This window comes from Triticum urartu, chromosome 2A, assembly GCF_056163025.1.
Source record: "Triticum urartu cultivar PI428250 chromosome 2A, HENAU_Tu73, whole genome shotgun sequence".
Lineage (NCBI taxonomy): Eukaryota > Viridiplantae > Streptophyta > Magnoliopsida > Poales > Poaceae > Triticum > Triticum urartu.
Genome location: NC_141874.1, coordinates 23,316,859 through 23,338,082, shown reverse-complemented (window position 1 = coordinate 23,338,082; position 21,224 = coordinate 23,316,859). Strand labels below are relative to the sequence as shown.

General features: G+C 45.1%; 1 pseudogene; it reads right to left on the bottom strand.

Annotated features, from left to right (window-relative positions):
- Nucleotides 1-4,884: 4,884 nt before the first annotated feature.
- Nucleotides 4,885-8,656, bottom strand: LOC147983056 (putative enoyl-CoA hydratase 2, mitochondrial; annotated as a pseudogene).
- Between the last annotated feature and the right edge of the window lie 12,568 nt (nucleotides 8,657-21,224).

Below are 21,224 nucleotides of genomic sequence, written 5' to 3'. Positions count from 1 at the left end.
CCGGCTCCTTCTCTAGCGCGTGGTGGCACTCCGCCTCCTTCTCCGCCTGCGCCGACGCGTCCGAGCAGCCAGCCTCCTCCTTCTCCGCCTCGTCAGCAAGGGCGGAAGAGACCTGCTGCTGCTCCGGCTGCTCCGGCACGTCGTAGTCCTTCTCCTCCGCCTCGTAAGCAAGTAAAGAAGACAACCGCTCCATCTGCTCTGCCGGCGTCTAGCAGTACAGCCAGAGGCGGGAGGAAATACAGATTTGGTCCTTCTCTGAAGACTCCAGAGAAGTTACCATACGAGAGGACCCTAGAGGAGAACGCCGAGATCGCACGAACCGAAGTCGATGACTGGTTTCAAGGGTTGAAAGCAAAGAGACATCCACCTCCGGAGGCGAAGGTAGATCCAGTGAAAGCGAAGAGCACTCTGGCTGCCCTGACAAAACCACCCAAGTCTCCGCCGAAAGGAAACTATGAGCGCATTATTGGAAAGGAATTTGCTGAAGCGGAGCGGTCGGGATGTACTGTTAGTGATCAAAGGCTGAAAGAACGACGAGCTGGGAAACAAATTGCCCAGCTCGGCGAACAAGCGAAGCAATCGTGCCCCCCGCTCAAGGTGCCTAGCGACAACGTCGCTAATGATCCAAAGATGGTGCCCGGTTATAGCAATCTTGCCGATTACCTGCCGACGATGTACATTATGAACCCATGGAGGTGCAGATACAAAGATACGAGTACGGGAAGCCTCTTGTCAAAGATGAAAGATCTCTATCAACGATGATGCGAAGATTGCATGATTGGTACTTGAAAATCTGCAGAGACTCTGGGGGAGGAGTACTTTGTATGTGAAAGTTAAAAAGGAGCATGACCTCGTTGGAATTGAACTGTTGCCTGTTCCATTTGAGGAGTTCTTTCAGTTTTTCAATCAATTGGCCCTCGATAAAACAACGGTCACCTGCTACTGTCTGTAAGTAGTACTACTTCTGTCATTAAGTCTCTCTATATAGCTCAGCTCTTTCATTGCATGTATTTATAATCATCCTCACTATATTATGCAGATTGAAGATCGCCGAATTGAAGAAAAGACAAGTCGGTGATATTGGGTTCATTAACACATATCTCATAGATGCAACTCAGGTTAAATTTCATGCCGCAGATACCGAGGCCAACTTGCTACGATCGTTGGTAATAAATGAAAACAAAGATATAATGCTCTTTCCTTACAACTTCAAGTGAGTGTTACTGTCTTGTGCGTATTCGGTTTCCCTTATATATATATATATATTAGTCAAGGTTATAGTAATGTAATTGATGAGTTATGCATGTGTGTGCAGTTACCACTATATTCTCCTAGAGATTAAGTTTGAGCAGGGACTAGTAACTGTCTTAGACTCAAAACGAAAAGATCCCCAGGACTATGCGGACATGACTCAAATGCTCGAAAAGTAAGTTAAATCGATCATTATCCACCATATCAGCAACTTTGTTCATTTCCTGATATATCAAGTAATTGTTTTCTTTGTCTGGCAGGGTTTGGAAAAAATTCTCCAAAAAAGCTCCAGGACTCCCGAAGAAGCTGCAATTTAGACACCCGGAAGTAAGTAGTATAGTAGCATATTCCGCGCATCTCCTATTGATTTGGCATTCTTTCTTATCAGTTTGATTGACCTCTATTTCTTGTAAAGTGGTTGTGACAGGAAAAAGGGAATGATTTCTGTGGATACTACGTTTGCGAGTCCATCCACCACACGACCTGTGAGCGGGGCTACACTGACGAACAATATGAAGTACGTAAATAACAACATGCACAATTTTATTTTATTACCATCATTTGTGTTGAGTTTCATTCATTCATATATATATGTATTGACCCCCTTCTTCAAATTAGATGTTTCGGAAGCGGGATGAACTCCTAGCACCAGCTCGCATGCGAGCAATTCAAGAGGAATTGGCGGCATTCTTTCTTGACCACGTGATCGCTGAAGACGGAGAATACTATGTGGACCATGAGTCCGTATGATTATATTTGTAAGAGATAATTATTGTATATATGTAGCCGGTAGTGTCGGATAGATATACGAGAACTTGTTGTTCGACCAATCTCTCGGAGAAGGAGAGGTGGTCGATATCACTTCTCTCTGTATGCATATATGTTCATGACGATCTTCTGTTTCCTTCGTTTGCTTACTAGCTAGCTAGCGTGTCTAATTCTCTCTATACGTATGTATAGTACATAGCGTCGACCAAGCACGGACATAAGAGAGGACACTTCTCTCTATTAATTATAGCTAGCTAACACAATATATGAAACACCTAAATTAACCCCCAAAACCCCCACCCCCCCTTTAAAAAAAAACAAAAACCCCAGCCACAGAAATGCTGACGCGTGGATGCCTATTGGTCCTGGTTGGTGCCACCAACGGGGACCAAGGGTCTCCTGCCTGGGCTCCGCGCACAGGCCACGTGGAGGCCCATCAGTCCCGGTTCAATCCATTAGTACCGACCCTTTAGTCCCGGGACAAAAGGCCCTTACGAACCGGGACAACAGGCCCTTTTTCTACCAGTGCTAGAACTGCTTGAGGATGCATGTTGAGTATATATGAAATTGTTATCTACTACTCCCTCCATTTCAAATTACTCGTCGTGGTTTTAGTTCAAATTTAAAGTTAAGCGTGCTCAGGCTAGAGTACTATGAGGATGGGTGACCTTCCAGGAAGTTTGATCACATAGTGCGATTTGACTTGAGATTAAACATATTGACCCGAAATTAAGCCATAGTGATCCGAGATTAAGAAAAAAACAAAAAAAAATTAGAAAAAGTTGAAAAAAAAAATTGTTACTAATGGCGCACTTCTATGTGATGCGATTAGTATACCAAATACTAATGGCGTGATGCTAGTGACGCACCGTATACCAGATACTAATGGTGTGATGCTAGTGGCGCACCTGTAGTGCGCCATTAGTACGCAAAACAGATACGTCACTAGTAGGCATTTTCCTAATAGTGGTCAAGGCTCTGGACGCCACGCCTAACGTGTATGCAATTAGGTTGTTGTCCGACTACATGATGTTCCTCCTGGTAGAACGTCCCTACACGCTGCCAGGCCAACCCCAAAAAAGGTTGTACCAACGGACATGCGAGAGGTTGGTCACCATGCGATCGGCTGATCCTCGGTACCCGAGCCATGCACGCGTCAAGGATCTGTTCCGTCTTCCGTGTGCGTGATGGCCCACCATTGACACCTTGAAGCTTGTCCTTGACGTGTGGATGGACTTTCTCGTTTACGCGGGCAACAAGTGCAGCAGGGAGTCGCATGCCAAGAAGCTCAACAATGGTGGCGAACTGGCGACCATCCTCTGGCTCATGGCAGAACACCTCTACCAAGCATCGCACGTGAAAAGAGATGATGTAGTATAATTTTAACTAGTTGATGGGGCGCGCCCATGGCGCGCCGCCTGAGGCGTTCCTTTGCGGTGCCAGGTATGTACGCGTCCTTTCTGGTTGCTTCTTTGCGATCTGGGTGGCACACGCCTTCCGCTCCTCGAACTGCTCCGGCCTGAACTCCAGTGCCGCCGGGTCCCTGTGGATGGTGTACACTTTCACGAGGAGCGTCGTGCCGCTCGGGACATGGTTGCCCGCCACCGTGCAGTGCATAGAGGGCTCATGCGGGATCATCGCCGGGACGGGCGGGTACATCTAGGTGGCCGAGGTAGGGAAAGTCATCGGCGCGGAAAAGGCGGGTTGTTCCGACAGCCGCGTCCATCTTGACCTGCGCTTTCGCCAGGGCGCCCGGATGGTTGAGCAGCAGCGACGTTGCCCAATCCACCGTCGTCTCTCGTCAGCGACTTTTTGAACTCCTGTGCCTCCGGAGACATGTCTGTGTCCTCTGTCCATCAAGGCGCCATCATGGCCGTCGTCGACGATGTCGTGTCTGCACGACGGTCTCCGTCAAGGCGCTAAGGGACAACTCGCATAGGCTCTGCCGGAGCTCCACCAGCGCGACACCGCCAGGGCCCAGGGGCGATGGTGCCCGCACGCGACAGGCGGCGCCATTGCGCGCACCTCACGGGCGATGTCGGCAGTCAGGCAGCCCACACGGTGCGTGAAGAGGAGTTGTGGCGACGCGGCGGAGATTACACCAGTACAGGCCGTAGTGGCACGTCGGGAGCGTGGTGCAGCCGTAGCACACCAGCTGCAGCGAGGGGAACCGCGGGCGGTCGGCGAAGGTCACGTCGTGGTCCGTGAAGCACTACCTGGCGCCGAGGACACGGCCATGGGTGCCGCGCGAGCCGAGGCGCAGGGAGAAGACTGGGCTGCGGTGACAGTCTTCATGCCGTTGGGACTTGGAAGGAACCGTTCTATTTGGTGGCTTGTTTGGCTATGTATCATGAGGTCTTCAATATAATTTGGCTCGTATGTTTTGATACGACGACACTGACGAACTGGGAACGCCATATGCAAAATCCAAGGTTCAGACAATATATAAGCACCATTTGACCTGACTATGGCAAGACATTCCCATCAAATCCGTACGTCATGTTACATGATCAATCAACGCAGTCAAGGACAAACGAGGAGAAACTTTGAGACTGGAACTATGTGCTTGGGATTATAGCATCTCCAGTAAACCAAGATTTTACAGTCTATTGCGGTTGTACTTTTGGGCTGGCAAGCTTCTCCCTGTCATTTTTAACCTGACTCCCTGTCTAGAGAGGTTCCTCCGCGCTCATAGGCTGAGCATGTCTTCATTAGATAATTCACTTCAACTTAACTTGGTGCAACTAACAGATAGTTGTTGGATTGACCATTGACTCATTTGGTACCGAATAGAAATTTAGCATAGAATCATCAATATCTAAGCAAAATACGCTCGCATACAAAGGAAGTTCCTCATCAAACAAACTACTCTCCACTGTACACGGGCTTCCTCTTCTCGGCGAATGCAACTAGGACCTCGAGGTGATCCTGCGTATGCAGCAGCTACTCATAGCATTCCCCTTCGACAGCCAACACGGAGCCCATGTCTGTTATCCCATTCCTCCATCGATGGCCTTCTTGGCCATTCTTACCCCCAGAGGGCCCTGCCACAAAGACGCCACTTCAGAACAGCTACAAGGATGCATCTTGCACATAGTGATGCGTTACATGGCATACACAATGATTGACTACAGCTCTCAACTCACCATATGCTCATACTGATTTTTGGGTGCATCCTCTCACTGATAATATTTTCAATGAATAGGTATGTTCAAAACTGAAAATGGTTCTTACTTTCTTCGTTATCTCACAAGTTCATTCAAGAGCATTGCCAGAGGCCTACCCGTCTGGAACGTAGTAGTTCGCTAGTCCTGCAGTGCAGACATCCATTTGAAGTGTTCTTAAGAACTGATGGCAGTGGGAGGAAACACGACATGGCTATTGGCTAGTGCTACCCATCATGACACCTTCAGCTGCATCCCATCTGTGGCCTGTGAATATAAGTTCCTTCGCTCTGTACCTTCCGATGATCCTAGGAAGACACTGTGTGCCCCCGGCTCTGCATATCACAGCAAACGGAGGTTATCCACTGACTGAAGAACACAGTTTAGCACCTTAGCTAGTTTTGGAGGAAGCTTTCAGTAAGTTTTGGTAAAATAAAACAGATACACTTGTGACAATTAAATGTATGCGACCGGTTTCATCATAATTACATGTGCCAATATTGATTTCACCAGAAAATGAATTTGGTACACATGCCTTGTCGTTAAGATAGCAACTGATGTTAGTATTCAGAATTGTCCAGTTATTTAAATTATTCATATATACAGGTAAGTATGAAAAATAAATTCAAGACCCCTCATCAGAGGTGGATTCCCAACTCCAAAGCAAGTAGGAGATAGCACTCCTCTTTCTGAGTCCTAATAGGATTTGATTACAGTCGCTTTCCCTCAGCAAAGCGAACAGAGGAGAAAAGTATATATAACTGTCCAATTTATAGGCGAAAGCAGGGCACCGTATCTGTGTTACCCACATACCCAGGAATAATAATAGAAAGGCCTGTCTCAGGCAATCCAAGGGTTGCATTTTCTCCTGCAAATCAGTACGTGCATTCAAATGTGCAAATATACGCAGCGAGATTATGTTCCATAAGATGAAATGTATTGCGTACTGAAGATTACAGGCAACACCACATATACGCAGATCACATGAAAGAGCAAGTTCCAGCCCGCAACCTAAAGCAGATTTTCGAAAAAGCTTTAGCTACTTTAGTTTTGGAAGCAACTCTCTATTAGTGAATACCTGCAATAACAATAGAAATGCATTCTAACCATTAGTTGATTGCTTTGTTGGGAATTTCCAACGAAAAATATGCTAATAGTGCAGAAGTTGAAACATGCCAGATAAAAAATAGTGTACATTATGCCATATTCCTGTAGGCGCCTGAAGACCTATAACCTATTAACATCTTGATATAAATTCATCAGCCTAAAAGAGAGACAAAACATCTGACCATTTAAGGCATGTATTAGGATGTAAGTACTTTATGTCATATGAAAAAAGAGAAATACCATGACTTATTGACATACATATTTGCAAATTCTTTTACTCCCAATGACAAACAAATGGTACTTATGCATTTAGTTGGTTAGATGAAGCACAGCAAGTTGGTAATTACCAAGGGACCAGGCACCTAAACCTCAACTTTTCTGAATTGTGTTTGTTCTTGAACAGAAAAAGGAATCCGCTCGTTGAACTGTAGCGCAAGAATCAGTGATAAGAGAAAAATGGGTAAATCAAGTCAAACCTCGACAACCCCAGAAAGGCCGTGTTTATTCACCGATCTCTCGAATGAACTATTTTATTGCTATTACCTATAACCTATCAGTATAAACAACTTCAGTGGCACAACAGACATACCATGAGATTGATTACTAACTCAGCAGTCCTAACTCTTGAGTCCATTCAGGAAAGGTTGCATAGATGTGGAGACAGAAACTGTTAATCAAGGAGAGGAAGACAAGAAACACAAGATCAACAACCCATTAGCTCATGGACATTTTATCAAACACAACATGCACAAGGTAGGGATGACTCAAATCACCTGAATAGCCAAGGGATCCGAGTAGTATCAACAGGTGGGAACAGCCTAGCAGCGACGACACAGGTTATGGACGGCAGGAGTGGGGAGCAGCAGATGGAGATGGAAGACGGCCATGTACCAGGGTGACCGCACTTCTCCATGGGCTCGCCGTCCCGGCGGCATGGAGAGACACTGCTCAACGCTAGGTCCGACAAGCCGCCTCCGCCATGGCCCTTCCTCTCCTGGCACCAAAAGTTCAACAATCAATTTGCAAACAGAAAAGCTGAGATAAAGTTCCAAATAATATGGTATAACCTTTTCTTAATAAACACAAGAATGATACCAAGAATAACTAAAAAATGGACATCATCATGAACAAATGTTATCATCGAACTAATGACCCAAAGTAGTAACTTCTAAAATTCGTTTTGGACAATTGAACTATCATATCTTTTAACCGCAAAAACAAAATGACAGTACAGACTATACCTTGACTACAATATGCTATAAATCATGGCTAGGACCATACATAATTGCCAACATTATAATCTTGGAGTGGTCACTCTCATGATATTTGCTGCACAACACAGAACTGATTTTATTCTCGTTGCTTGAGGCAAAAAAATTGATGGTATATATGAAATATCAAGACTACGTTGGACAATATTTCCTGCAAGAAATTAGCATGTTCTTGTTGTATCAGTCACCATATTGAGATTATTAGACCGGCTTTTTTTACACAAACTATATGTAAATAAAAGCAACTCATGCATGAAATCCTTCGGGATAAGCCATGGAAGTTCTGCTTCCTAAGGCAATATACCTCGCCCCTCGCCCCTCCCCAATGCAATTCAGAAACAGGTAGTGATGGCTTTGCTTTGCGAAATGGACTACTACCTTCAGTCTTCTCATCTCACCACCAAAGCAGCCCAAAATAATTACAGAAAATTGTCAGTTTTGGGGAAGACTAAACTGCAAATATAAATTGGAAATGATATACAAACCTTCGATAAATTTCTTCTGAGATTTCAATAGCAAATGGGAACCTTGATATAAAAGCTTCATGAATCTGCAATGACAAATACACACGTGAGGTCAGCCAATCTCACGCACCATCAGTACATGCCTCAAAATGTAAAAAAAACTGAAACATAGCCACCACCATCCATCTGGTACTGTTGTTTGCTCCCATTGACCAACACATTGGAACATATATCAATTTCGGTAGGAAGAGAAGGCAAAGGGCTCACACAAGGCAACACTTCATATCATGTTGGTAAAAGCAATGCTACTTTAGCCATGGCTAGCAGCTACAAGACAGTTCATAACAGAAAACAACAAATGTATGTGTCAATCTATGCTATTTTTCACATGGTAAATACACTTTAAGGATGCAAACCGTAAGATTAAAATTACTAAATTAGCACCAGAGAAACACTAAGAGATATAAAGATGGGGGGGGAGGGGGGGGGGGGGTGAATAAAACAATAGAAGGAGAGTAAGATGAAGAATTCATACCTGTGCTGGACCTGCTGGGTCGTCACAGAAGGAAGGGCGGGTTGGTGCTGCTTGTTGGGGTGTTGAAGTTGCAGCAACACCAGCTTGATTCAGCATCGAGAGACAGAGAGAGAGATGGTTTCCTGCAGCAGAGAAGAGAAGGTGCTTCACGAATAGAACGTCAACTCCAAATTGAATCGAATCCAACACAGGGCCAGGACACCTTGTCCATGGACCATGGCGTCCTCGCGGAACTTTTAAAATAAGATGAACTTTTTCCACACCTGTGATTTTGTTTTTCAAAATCCATGAACTTTTAAAAAATCCATGAACTTTTAAAATAAGATGAACTTCATGAATTTTGTTTAAAACTTCATTGATTTTGTTTTTCAAAAAATGTTCGCCGATTTTGAAAGGTTCACCGGGTTTTGAAGAAAAAAATCATGAATCCATCTTATTTTAAAAGTTCATGGATTTTGTTTTTCAAAAAATGTTCGCCGATTTTGAAAAGTTCACCGGGTTTTGAAGAAAAAAATCATAAAGATGAAAAGGTTCATGGATTTTGAAAAACAAAATCACAGGTGTGGAAAAAGTTCACAAATTTGAAGAAAAGTTCACATGGTTTTAAAAGAGGGTTCTCAAATTTGATAAAAAAAAGTTGACGAATTTGAAAAAAGTTCGTGCATTTAAAAAATGAAATATAAAAATGAAAATAAAATGGACAAGGTAAAAGAAGAATAAAAATGAAAACAAAAAAGGAAAAGAGATAGAAATGGAAAAACCGAGCAAAAACCGTCATGAAAAATGGAAAGAAAGATGACCAGAAAAACCCAGGAAACCTGAAACCGGTGAAAAGAAAAACTACTTGTGCTGGCCGATATAGGAACTAGTGAAGCGGAGGGGGTGTGTGGGTCCTAAAACCGTCGCCTTAGGCGCTCAATAGCTACAGTGTTCGTCCGGGCCAATTGACCAACGCCACTGGACCAAACCCACGAGCAGCTAGAGGTCCAGGCCAGACACAAGTAACCCTGGACCCAGGTGTAAAATATCTCCATAAGCAAAGCATCCGCTCAATCCTATCAAACGATGTATCCTTATTTTCACATGAAATATAAACCGCCATGATGGCTTTCCCTCAAAAAAAAAGCGGCGGCCAGCGATGAGGCATCGGATCGCTAGCAATTATCGATCGGTTGAAGAAACCTACGCCGCCGCCGCCTCTGTCTCGCCGGAACCAACTGCGTCGCGCCTCCACCTTGGTGCCTCTGCCTCTCCTCCGGTTCATCACTAGTGCAGAACCGGGCAATAGCACCGGTTCGTAAGACCCTTTAGTGCCGGTTCCATAACCGGCACTAAAGTGTGGTCACTAAAGCCCCCCCCTTTAGTACCGGTTCAGCACGAACCGGTGCTGAAGGGCAACCACGTGGCACGAGCCAGCTCCGGGGGCCGGGAGCCCTTTAGTACCGGTTGGTAACACCAACCGGTACTAAAATGTTTGGGGGGTTTGGTTTTATGATTTTTTTTCATTTAATTTTGTGTTTTCCATTTTAATTCTTTTTCGTTTGCTGGTATTTTACGATACTACACATTGTACACGTTATGCATATATATATATATATATATATATATATATATATATAGAATTTCTAGTAGAACCAATCATATATATATCATCAATGTCTCACAAACCATATTAATTCACACATACACACATGTATAGCTATATACAATTTATCCTACATATGCATGTTGCCTTCGCACTAGTAGAAAAGGGGCCTATTGTCCCGGTTGGTGAGGGCCTTTAGTCCCGGTTCATGAACCGGGACTAAAGGGTCGGTACTAATGCCCTAACCCTTTAGTCCCGGTTCAATCCAGAACCGGGACTAAAGGGCGCGGCCACGTGGAGCTCCACCTTTAGTCCCGGTTGGTAACACCAACCGGGACTAAAGGAAATTTTATGATTTTTTTTTGTTTTTTTTTATTTTCAAATTTCTGAATTATTTTAACCTCTAGTCTGTAATCACCACCCCTCATCACTTCTCAATTTATCCTCTAATCACCCCTCATCATTCCAAATCATCTAACTTTCCGAACGGTCACCCATCCTCCCACTCCCCCAGCCTGAGCATGCTTAACTTCCGGATTCTATTCTCCCTCGCTCCAAGTCTGCACTTGTTGTTTTCCTAACAATAGTAAGATGTCAATCCTATTAATCTTCAGGAATTTTGCTTGAGCATGAAGTGACACATTTCACTGTTTGAGTTTGAAACTATTGTTTTAAAAAACAATAATTATTTAGTAACACTAATATTTCTTGAATAATTAGTTTGACCATTGTTTGACCACAGTTTGACCAAATTTGACCAAAATTGAAATAACTAAAATAATTATTTAGTAACACTAATATTCTAGAATAATTAGTTTGACCATTGTTTGACCACAGTTTGCCCACTGTTTGAATATTTTTCGATTTTTTCCATTCTAGATCTTAAAAGCCCCGTAACTTTTTTATATTAGGTTTTTGAGGATTTTGCAAATGTTTAACGGGGTTCCCCCGATTAAATTCGGATGTAACTTTTCGAGTAGATGATTTTTCATATAAAAAACTTTTTCATCCGAATTAGTATGCAAAAGTTATGCCCATTTTTACAAATTTCAGAGAGATTTTGCAAATAAAGTCAAAATTCACATTTGCAAATTTTCCCAACAACTAGACCACATATCACATGAGAAACTTATTTTCTTTTATTTTTTTGACAATTCCGTCATTTTCTTTTATTTTTTTAAATTGAAAAGGCGATCCACAGGGGGGGGGGGGGGTAGAGTTTGAAAATGGGACCTTTAGTACCGGTTCGTGGCACGAACCGGGACTAAAGGTCTCAACCCCATTAGTCCCGGTTCGTGCGTCAAACCGGGACTAAAGGTGTAATCTTTAGTCCCGGTTTGAGGCACGAACCGGGACTAAAGGTCATCGCACCCTTTAGTCCCGGTTCATGTCTTAAACCGGGACTAAAGGACCCGAGTGAACCAGGACTAATGCCTTAGCCGCATGAACCGGGACCAATGCTCACATTAGTCCCGGTTCGTGACTGAACCAGGACTAATGTGAATATTGCCCCGTGACCATAGCCCTATTTTCTACTAGTGTCGGAGCCAGTGGCATTAGCCTAATTGGTGCCTTCGGAGCACGATGACAATTGGAAGTGGTTCATGACCTGGTCGATGGAGGCGGTAGCGGGTAATAGTATTCTCCCTTCGGATTTATGACCTGGTCGAGCAAAAATCCCGCTATTTCCTCTTGAAGTGCTTCTACGCGCTCCGTTTCTAGGAGCTTGTCCCGCACCTCTTTGAACTGTTAAGAAGGAGATCAATATGCATGTGTATTAGTTGTGTGACTAGATATCGATAATGGTGTAAAAATTGTTAATAGTGTTCTGACAAGCGTACCCATTCCTGTCTTTGAGATCTGCTCCTTTCGGACGCCATCATGTGAATGTTCTCGCAAACGCAGAATGCACACAGATTAGTCCCCTGCGCCTGCTTCAGGGCCTTTATTACGAGAATGGAATTTAATTTGATCAGATAATAATTAATCAAGCATGATAATTAAAGAGATGGCAGCTAGCTAGCTAGTACTACTTAATTACTTACCTTGGGACGAAACCATTTCAGCTGTCGTTTCCATTCGCCTTCCGTGACGCTGATGAACCTTGCCCAAGCCCTGCCCGCCGACAAAGAAAATGAATAAAGGGGTTATTAAATAGTTCATATCATGAAATGACGAACTAAATAGGCCGACATATATAGTTAATAATGATTGAAATTACCTGTTGACTATCCCAAACAAGATGTTATAGTCACTATTTGCTTTGAGTAGTGAGTCCGGTATTTGAACTGTTCCGGCGTCAACTTTAATGATACACAAGATCCAGTGAAATCTGCATGCACACACGTTTGCATGTCTTAATTAAGCGGGCATATGTAAGCAAAAATATGTAGCTAGCTAGTAGGCAAAAACAGAGAATTTGTAGTACAAGAAAGTGTGACTCACTGGAAGTTGTAAGGAAGTAGTATATCTTCATTGTATTTGAGGCGCTTCAAGAACTCTAGCATGCTGTCCTCTACCTACTTTTCATGATGCTTGTTTATTGTCCATGTGTATTCATTAACGGTGTTTGGGTCAATGAACCCAATGCCATAGCGTCCACCTTTTCTCATTTCATACATCTTCATCCTGCATAATACCACAGAAAAGAATATAGTGAGGATAATTACAGGTAATGATTGATCAAAAGGATCACTACAGCTAGCTTGAGACTTAAATTACAGAAAGAAATCACTTACAGACAATAGCAACTGACGATAGATTTGTCGAGTGCGTCTTGATTGTATAACTGAAACAGTTCAGAATACTCAACGGTCACAGGTTTCTCATGGTAGTAATGATCCTTCTTGACTTGCACCATGAGGGACTCTCGATCGGATCTCTTGGTAATGTCCATGTACCATTCATGTAATTCATACATTCTTGTTGGGAGCTTCTTGACCTCTTCTGGCTTGACCAAAGGTTGGCCCCGGGCATATTTCCGTTTTATTTCCTCCTCTTTAAGCACAGGCATGTCCTCGATCTCGAGGAGTTGTCCAACAGTGATTTTGAAAGTTTCAACCTGCATTATATGCTCCTGGGTTATTACCACTTCGCCCACCTCGGGAACGTAAACTGTTTGGCCACAATAATATTGGGCGCGCGTACTGTCACATGTTGTTGGCGGCACAACAAGCGGAGGGATCGATTGCGCCGCCTGTTCTCCCAGCTGGGCAACGGTTTTCCCGCATTTTTTGACAGCTGCTTGTTGTTTGCTCGAGCTCGAGCTCGCCTCCTTCTGCAGACATTGTCGATGTAACTTCCTGATGTGGCGCTCATAGTCTGTGTCAACAGGCTTAGGAGCTGGTGGTTGAGCCATACGAATGAAGTGGTCAACTACTTCCACAGGCACTTTCTCCCTTGGCGGCGGTGGCGGTTTCGGTCCAAAATGGGCGTCGACTTCTGCCCGCACTATGGCATTGGTTTGCTCCTCGGTCCTGTCGTAAGCCCTCTCAGGAAGAGGAGTAGTGAGGTTTGGACCATATTTATATCGCTTGCCTCCGCCTGTACTTCCTGTACTATGACCTTGACTCATACCGCTACGCACCATAGCTGCGGGGTGTCTCTTCTGCGATTGCTGAGGCGGCGGAGACGGCTGGCGGGGCTGAGTTGGATGAGGAGGAGTGGCCTGAAGCTGTGCCGGACTTGAAGTGGCCTGAGGTTGTGCCGGACTTGGAGGAGGAGTGGACATCTGACGCTGTGTCGGACTTGGAGGAGGAGTGGCCTGACACTTTGCCGGACTTGGAGGAGGAGTGGCCTCACGCGTTGGTGGACTTGGAGGAGCGGGAGTCTGCTGACTCGGTGGCGGACTTCGACGAGGAGTCGGGTGACGCGGTGTCGGTGGCCTTCGAAAGATGATGCAATCCTTTCTCCATAGGATGATACGATGTTTGGCATCTCCAAGTGTGTGCTCCTCGTCACCTCCAGGAATGTCAAGCTCTAGCCCCGAATATTGGTCCACCACCTCATCAACCACGACACGAGCATAGCCTGCTGGAATCGGGTTGCAATGGAAGGTTGCATCGGGGGAATTTGTATAAGCAACACCGTCCGCCACCTTCAAGGATATGTTCTTAATTTTGAAGTGTAGCTCGCAGTTAGTGTTCTCCGCGATATCATCCACGGGGTATCTATCCAGCATTGCGTCAAACGGGGCGGAACCCATGCTGCTTCTCGGCATGGATGGGGCGGTGGTATCCAATGCTGGATCATCCGCTAGCTGCTGCAGCTGCTGAGACCCCCTTTGCTGGCTAAGTGAGTCGATCTGCTCCTGCTGCCGCTGGAATTTGATTGCCAAGTCCGCGTGCACTGATTCTAGGCCTTGAAGGCGTTCATAGTCGAGCTTCCTCTGCTCCTCCTCCATCTTCCTCTTCTTCTCCTCCGCAATCTTCTTTCTCGCACGGGTTCTCTAGTCGGCGTTCCAGTCCGAAAACCCCTCATACCACGGAATAGCGCACATGCCTCGTGTTCTTCCCGGGTGTTCAGGATTTCCGAGGGCACGCGTAAGCTCGTCGTTCTCTCTGTTGGGCTCGAACAACCCGGATCGAGCCTCTTCTATTGCAACAAGTAGCTTATCTTCGGCTCCGTCCAGACATGCCTTCTTGGAAACTTTGCCTGTCTTCGGGTCCAACTCCCCCCCCCCATGCGCATAGAACCAAGTCCTGCACCTGGGGGCCAGCTCAATTTTTCTGGAGTGACACTTGCATCCAGCATCTCTTTCTCAGACTTATCCCACTTAGGCATTCCCACCGCATAGCCACCTGGCACTAGCTTATGGAACTTATCCTTTTTTGCGGCATTGGCCTTATTTATTCTTGACCATTCCTTAGATAATTCTGAATCCTTGAATTTCAAGAAATCGTCCCAATGAGCACTTTGATTCTCTAGTGTTCCCTCGAATACTGGAGTCTTCCTTCCTCCCTTGACGTACTTGTCCCATTCACGATTCTTATGGTTCTTGAATGCAACCGCCATCTTCCTAAGAGCAGCGTCCTTGACTTTCTGCACATCTGCTTCTGTGAAATGATCTGGTAGGGTGAAATGTTTCATGAGAGTATCCCAAAGCAGACTTTTTTGTCTGTCATCGACAAAAGTAAGATCTGGACGTGGCTTTGCTAGCTTTCTCCATTCTTGAAGGGAGATCGGGAGTTGGTCCTTCACAAGAATTGCGCACTGACGAACGAACTTGTCCACAATCTTCTTAGGCGCTAATGGTTCGCCATTACATTTGATTGCCTCGATATTATACTTTATGCCCTCCTTCAACTTTTTGTTCGGGCCTCATTTCGTCCTTTTGCCTAAAGATTTGCTCGATCCGGATGGCTGAAAGAAGAAAGATCGATTCATTAATATATCTTCAACTCATTTAAAACATGTGATGATCACCAGATGCCTGCTTATATAAATATATATACCTCTCCGGTGTTTTCATAATCGTAGTTCATGACTTCATCAATTCGGTCGTCGCGATCGAATATCATATCACCCTCTCCGGTGTTGTTTAGAAATTAGGAGCCGTCATAATCTTCTTCATTCTGATCATCATCTGGCCCGCGTATTATATCGAACATGGTCTGTTCTCCCTCTCTGTTGGTATTGTCCGCCATAGCTTTTATTTAACTATGCCAAAAGAAATATAAAACAATTTAGTATTCAAATTACATCGTCTCGAATAATAGATATAATCTCGAATACATCGTCTCGAATAATAGATATAATCTCGAATACATCGTCTCGAATAATAGATATAATCTCGAATACATCGTCTCGAATAATATATAATCTCAAATACATCGTCTTGAATATTATATATCGAGTACATCACTGGCTAGGTAGCTAATAAAGATCGAATACTACAGAAGAATCTAGGACCCTCGCAGTTCCTGCGGCGCGGGCGGTGGACACCCAAAGAGAAGGAACCCTCACAGGATCATAGCTGAAGTGAGATCCCTGAAGAAACTGTCAGGTATTGGAGAACCTGCCGCCCTCTAACGCAACCATGTAGCGATGGACGTGCTCGTCCTCCTCCCTGACACGGCGACGTACCACCTCCGGCGGGGCCGGCTCCGTCCGCACCGAAACTGGCCCACGTGAACGCCACCAAATGAGATCAGGGTCGACGACGAGACCCGGGGACGGGTTCCTCATCAAGCGGCGCGCCCCTCCAGGCAGCACCTCCCAGTGCCAGCCCGGCGGAGCCCAGTCCCGGACATGGGTCAGTCGGACGTCGTCGCGGATGGGTCGATGGCGAGGATGCGGGCCGGGCATCGTCGAGAACAAATACTAGCTATATGCCCGCAAAAAGTAACATTTTTTTAATGATTGGATTTTGATAACTAAAATTTCTAACATTTCTATATAACTAACATTTCTATAACATTTCTAATATTTCTAGAACTAAAAAAAAGAAAAATTTCTAACTTTTTTATAACTATTTCTATAATTAAAAAACAGAAAAATTTCTAACAATTCTAACTTTTTTATAACTATTTCTATAACTAAAAACAGAAAAATTTCTAACAATTCTAACATTTCTAACTATTCTAACAATTCTAACATTTCTAACTATTTCTAAAAAACAGAAAAATTTCTAACAATTTCTAAAAAACAGAAAAATTTCTAACAATTCTAACTTTTTTATAACTATTTCTATAACTAAAAACAGAAAAATTTCTAACATTTGTAACTATTCTAACAATTCTAACATTTCTAACAATTCTAACAATTCTAACATTTCTAACTATTTCTAAAAAACAGAAAAATTTCTAACAATTCCTAAAAAACAGGAAAATTTCTAACTATTTGTATAACTAAAAAATAAAAAATGTATGTGTGTGTGTGCGCGCGCTCACCTGCGAGGCGAGAGGCGACGGGGGGCGGCGACGGGGACGGCGACGGGCGCGGCGACGACGGGGATGACGACGACGGGGATAGGGACGGGGCGACGTTGACGGGGACGGGGACGTACGGGCCGGGGCGGCGACGACGACGGGGACGTACGGGGCGGCGACGACGGGGACGGGGACGACGCGGGACGGGCCGGGACGGGGCGGCGGTGACGACGGGGACGATGGGGACGGGGACGACGGGGACGACGGGGCGGCGACGACGGGGACGGGGCGGCGACGAGGGATGGAGACGTACGGGGGGCGCGGCGGGCGACGTTGCAGAGGAGAAGAAGTAGATGAGAAACTAAAATTTTCGTAAGTGTTGTTTATATAGGAGGGGCCTTTAGTACCGGTTGGAGCCACCAACCGGTACTAAATGCCTGTTTTGGCCAGGACAAGCGGCGGGAAGCGACCCCCTTTAGTACCGGGTGGTGGCTCCAACCGGTACTAAAGGCCCCCCCCCCTTTAGTACCGGTTGGTGCCACGACCCGGTACTAAAGGGGGTGCGCTGGCGCAGGTGCGATGCGGCAAGTTTAGTCCCACCTCGCTAGCCGAGGGGCGACCGCACTGGTTTGTAAACCCCCGTGCGGTAGCTCTCTCGAGCTCCTCTCCAAAGCAGGCCTACTGGGCCTACATGTTCTGTGTTGCCCTGTAGGCCTACTGGGCCTTTGCGGGCCTGCATCCTGGCCCAACAACAGGTTGGGTTTCTAGTCGTATGCCGGCCGCTTTGGCCTAGTAGGTGGGCTTTTTTATTTTTTTTGCTTTATTTATTTTTGAGTTGTTTTTTTTGTGTATTTAGAGTTTCTTCGTGAATATTTTTGCTTTAGGTACAAAAAATTACAAACTTTCTGTTGGTGCCCGTAGTTTTCAAATTTGAATAGTTTAAATTTTGAATTATTTGAAATTAGTGTGAATCACTAGTTTGTGAATAACTTAACTTTAAAAATCAGTAAAGGCATGAAAGAATTTGTTTGCACATAAAATTTCTTCGCGTTTCAAATGCCAAAACACATAATTAACTACCCTAACTATTACAGAGATTCCCTTCTGGGTCTGAAACACAGAAGAAAGTGATGATAGTGAAGCCGATCACATCCCAGATCTTTGGGTGTGAAACTTTTTCTTCGCGTGTGTCCCTTTGCGCCGTAACCATGGAAAATCTTCATCATTTAATGGGATGCTCGGGTCAATATTCACTGTGAATGGAGCAATTTCATCAAACTTTTCATAATCTTATGACTTGTCTGTCTTGTCATCCACTCCCATGATGTTTCTCTTCCCAGAAAGAACTATGTGCCGCTTTGGCTCATCGTATGATGCATTCGCTTCCTTATCTTTTCTTTTTCTTGGCTTGGTAGACATGTCCTTCACATAGAAAACCTGTGCCACATCATTGGCTAGGACGAATGGTTCGTCTGCATACGCAAGATTGTTGAGATCCACTGTTGTCATTCCATACTGCGGGTCTTCCGTTACCCCGCCTCGTGTCATATTGACCCATTTGCACCGAAACAAAGGGACCTTCAAACCACGTCGATAGTCAAGTTCCCATATGTCCTGTATATAACCATATTATGTTTCCTTTCCCGTCTTGGTTTCTGCATCAAAGCGGACACCACTGTTTTGGTTGGTGCTATTCTTATCTTGGGCAATCGTGTAAAATGTATTACCATTTATCTCGTACCCTTTGAAAGTCATTATATTCGAAGATGGTAACTGGGACAGCAAGTACATGTCATCTTCAATAGAGGTGTCATGCATGGTACGTGTCTGCAACCAGCTGGCGAAACTCCTGGTTTGTTCACGTGTAATCCAGTCATCAGACCGCTCCGGGTGTTTGGAGCGTAGCAAATTCTTGTGTTCATCCATATACGGAGCCACCAAGGCGGAATTCTGTAGAACTATGTAGTGTGCTTCAGTGAGAGAATGTCCGTCCATACATAGTATTTGTTCCCCTCCTAGCGTGCCTTTTCCATCCAGTCTGCCCTTATGCCGTGATTCAGGAACACCAATCGGCTTAAGGTCAGGAATAAAGTCAATACAAAACTCAATGACCTCCTCATTTTGACGGCCCTTGGAGATGCTTCCTTCTGGCCTAGCACGGTTATGAACATATTTCTTTAAGACTCCCATGAACCTCTCAAAGGGGAACATATTGTGTAGAAATACAGGATCCAAAACGTTAATCTCTTCGCATAGGTGAACTAGGACATGCATCATGATGTTGAAGAAGGATGGTGGGAACACCAACTCGAAACTGACAAGACATTGCACCAAATCATTCTCTAACCTTGGTATGATTTCTGGATCGATTACCTTCTGAGAGATTGCATTGAGAAAATGCACATACCTTCACAATGGCTAATCGAACGTTTTCCGGTAGAAGCCCCCTCAATGCAACCGGAAGCAGTTGCGTCATAATCACGTGGCAGTCATGAGACTTTAGGTTCTGGAATTTTTTTTTCTCTGCCATGTTTATTATTCCCTTTATATTCGACGAGAAGCCAGATAGTACCTTAATACTGAGCAGGCATTCAAAGAAGATTTCCTTCTCTTCTTTGGTAAGAGCGTAGCTTGCATGACCCTGATGTATGCTGTCTTTTCCGTGCATACGTTGTTGGTCCTCTCGTGCCTCAGGTGTATCTTTTGTCTTCCCATACACGCCCAAGAAGCCAAGCAGGGTCACACAAAGATTCTTCGTCACGTGCATCACGTCGATTGCGGAGCGGACCTCTAGGTCTTTCCAATAGGGCAGGTCCCAAAATATAGATTTCTTCTTCCACATGGGTGCGCGTCCGTCAGCGTCATTCGGAACAGGTTGTCCACCCGGACCCTTTCCAAAGACCACCTTCAAATCCTTGACCATATCATGTACATCAGCACCAGTACGGTGGCGAGGCTTCGTTCGGTGATCCGCCTCACCTTTGAAATGCTTGCCTTTCTTTCTTACGGGATGCCTGCTCGAAAGAAATCGACGATGTCCCAGGTACACATTCTTCTTACAATTAGCCAAATATATACTGTCGGTATCGTCCAAACAGTGCGTGCATGCGCGGTATCCCTTGTTTGTCTGTCCTGAAAGGTTACTGAGAGCAGGCCAATCATTGATGATCATGAACAGCAACGCCTTTAGGTCAAATTCTTCCCCCATGTGCTCATCCCACTCACGTACACCTGTTCCATTCCACAGTTGTAAGAGTTCTTCAACTAATGGCCTTAGGTACACATCAATGTCGTTGCCGGGTTGCTTAGGGCCTTGGATGAGCACTGGCATCATAATGAACTTCCGCTTCATGCACAACCAAGGAGGAAGGTTATACAAACATAGAGTCACAGGCCAGGTGCTATGGTTGCTGCTCTGCTCCCCAAAAGGATTAATGCCATTTGCGCTTAGACCAAACCATACGCTCCTTGCATCATCTGCAAACTCCTTCCCGTACTTTCTTTCGATTTTTCTCCACTGCGACCCGTCAGCGGGTACTCTCAACTTTCCGTCTTTCTTACGGTCTTCTCTGTGCCATCGCATCGCCTTGGCATGCTCTTTGTTTTGGAACAAACGTTTCAACCGTGGTATTATAGGAGCATACCACATCACCTTGGCAGGAATCTTCTTCCTGGGGCGCTCGCCCTCGACATCACCAGGGTCATCGCGGCTGATCTTATAGCGCAATGCACCATATACCGGGCAAGCGTTCAAATCCTTGTACTCACCGCGGTAGAGGATGCAATCATTAGGGCATGCATGTATCTTCTGCACCTCTAACTCTAGAGGGCAGACAGCCTTCTTTGCTTCGTACGTACTCTCGGGCAATTCGTTGTCCTTTGGAAGCATATCCTTTATCATTACCAGCAACTTTCCAAATCCCTTGTCAGATACACCATTCTCTGCCTTCCATTGCAGCAATTCCAGTGTGGTGCCCAGATTTTTCTTGTCACCTACGCAATTCGGGTACAACAATTTTTTGTGATCCTCTAACATGCGCTGCAACTTCTTCTTCTCCAAATCATTTGCGCAGTTTCTCTTTGCATCGGCAATGGCCCGACCTAGATCATCAACGGGCTCATCTGATGCCTCTTCTTCAGCTTCTTCTCGCATTGCCGGCTCAGCTTCTTCCTGCATTACCGGCTCAGCTTCTTCCCCCATTGTTGTATC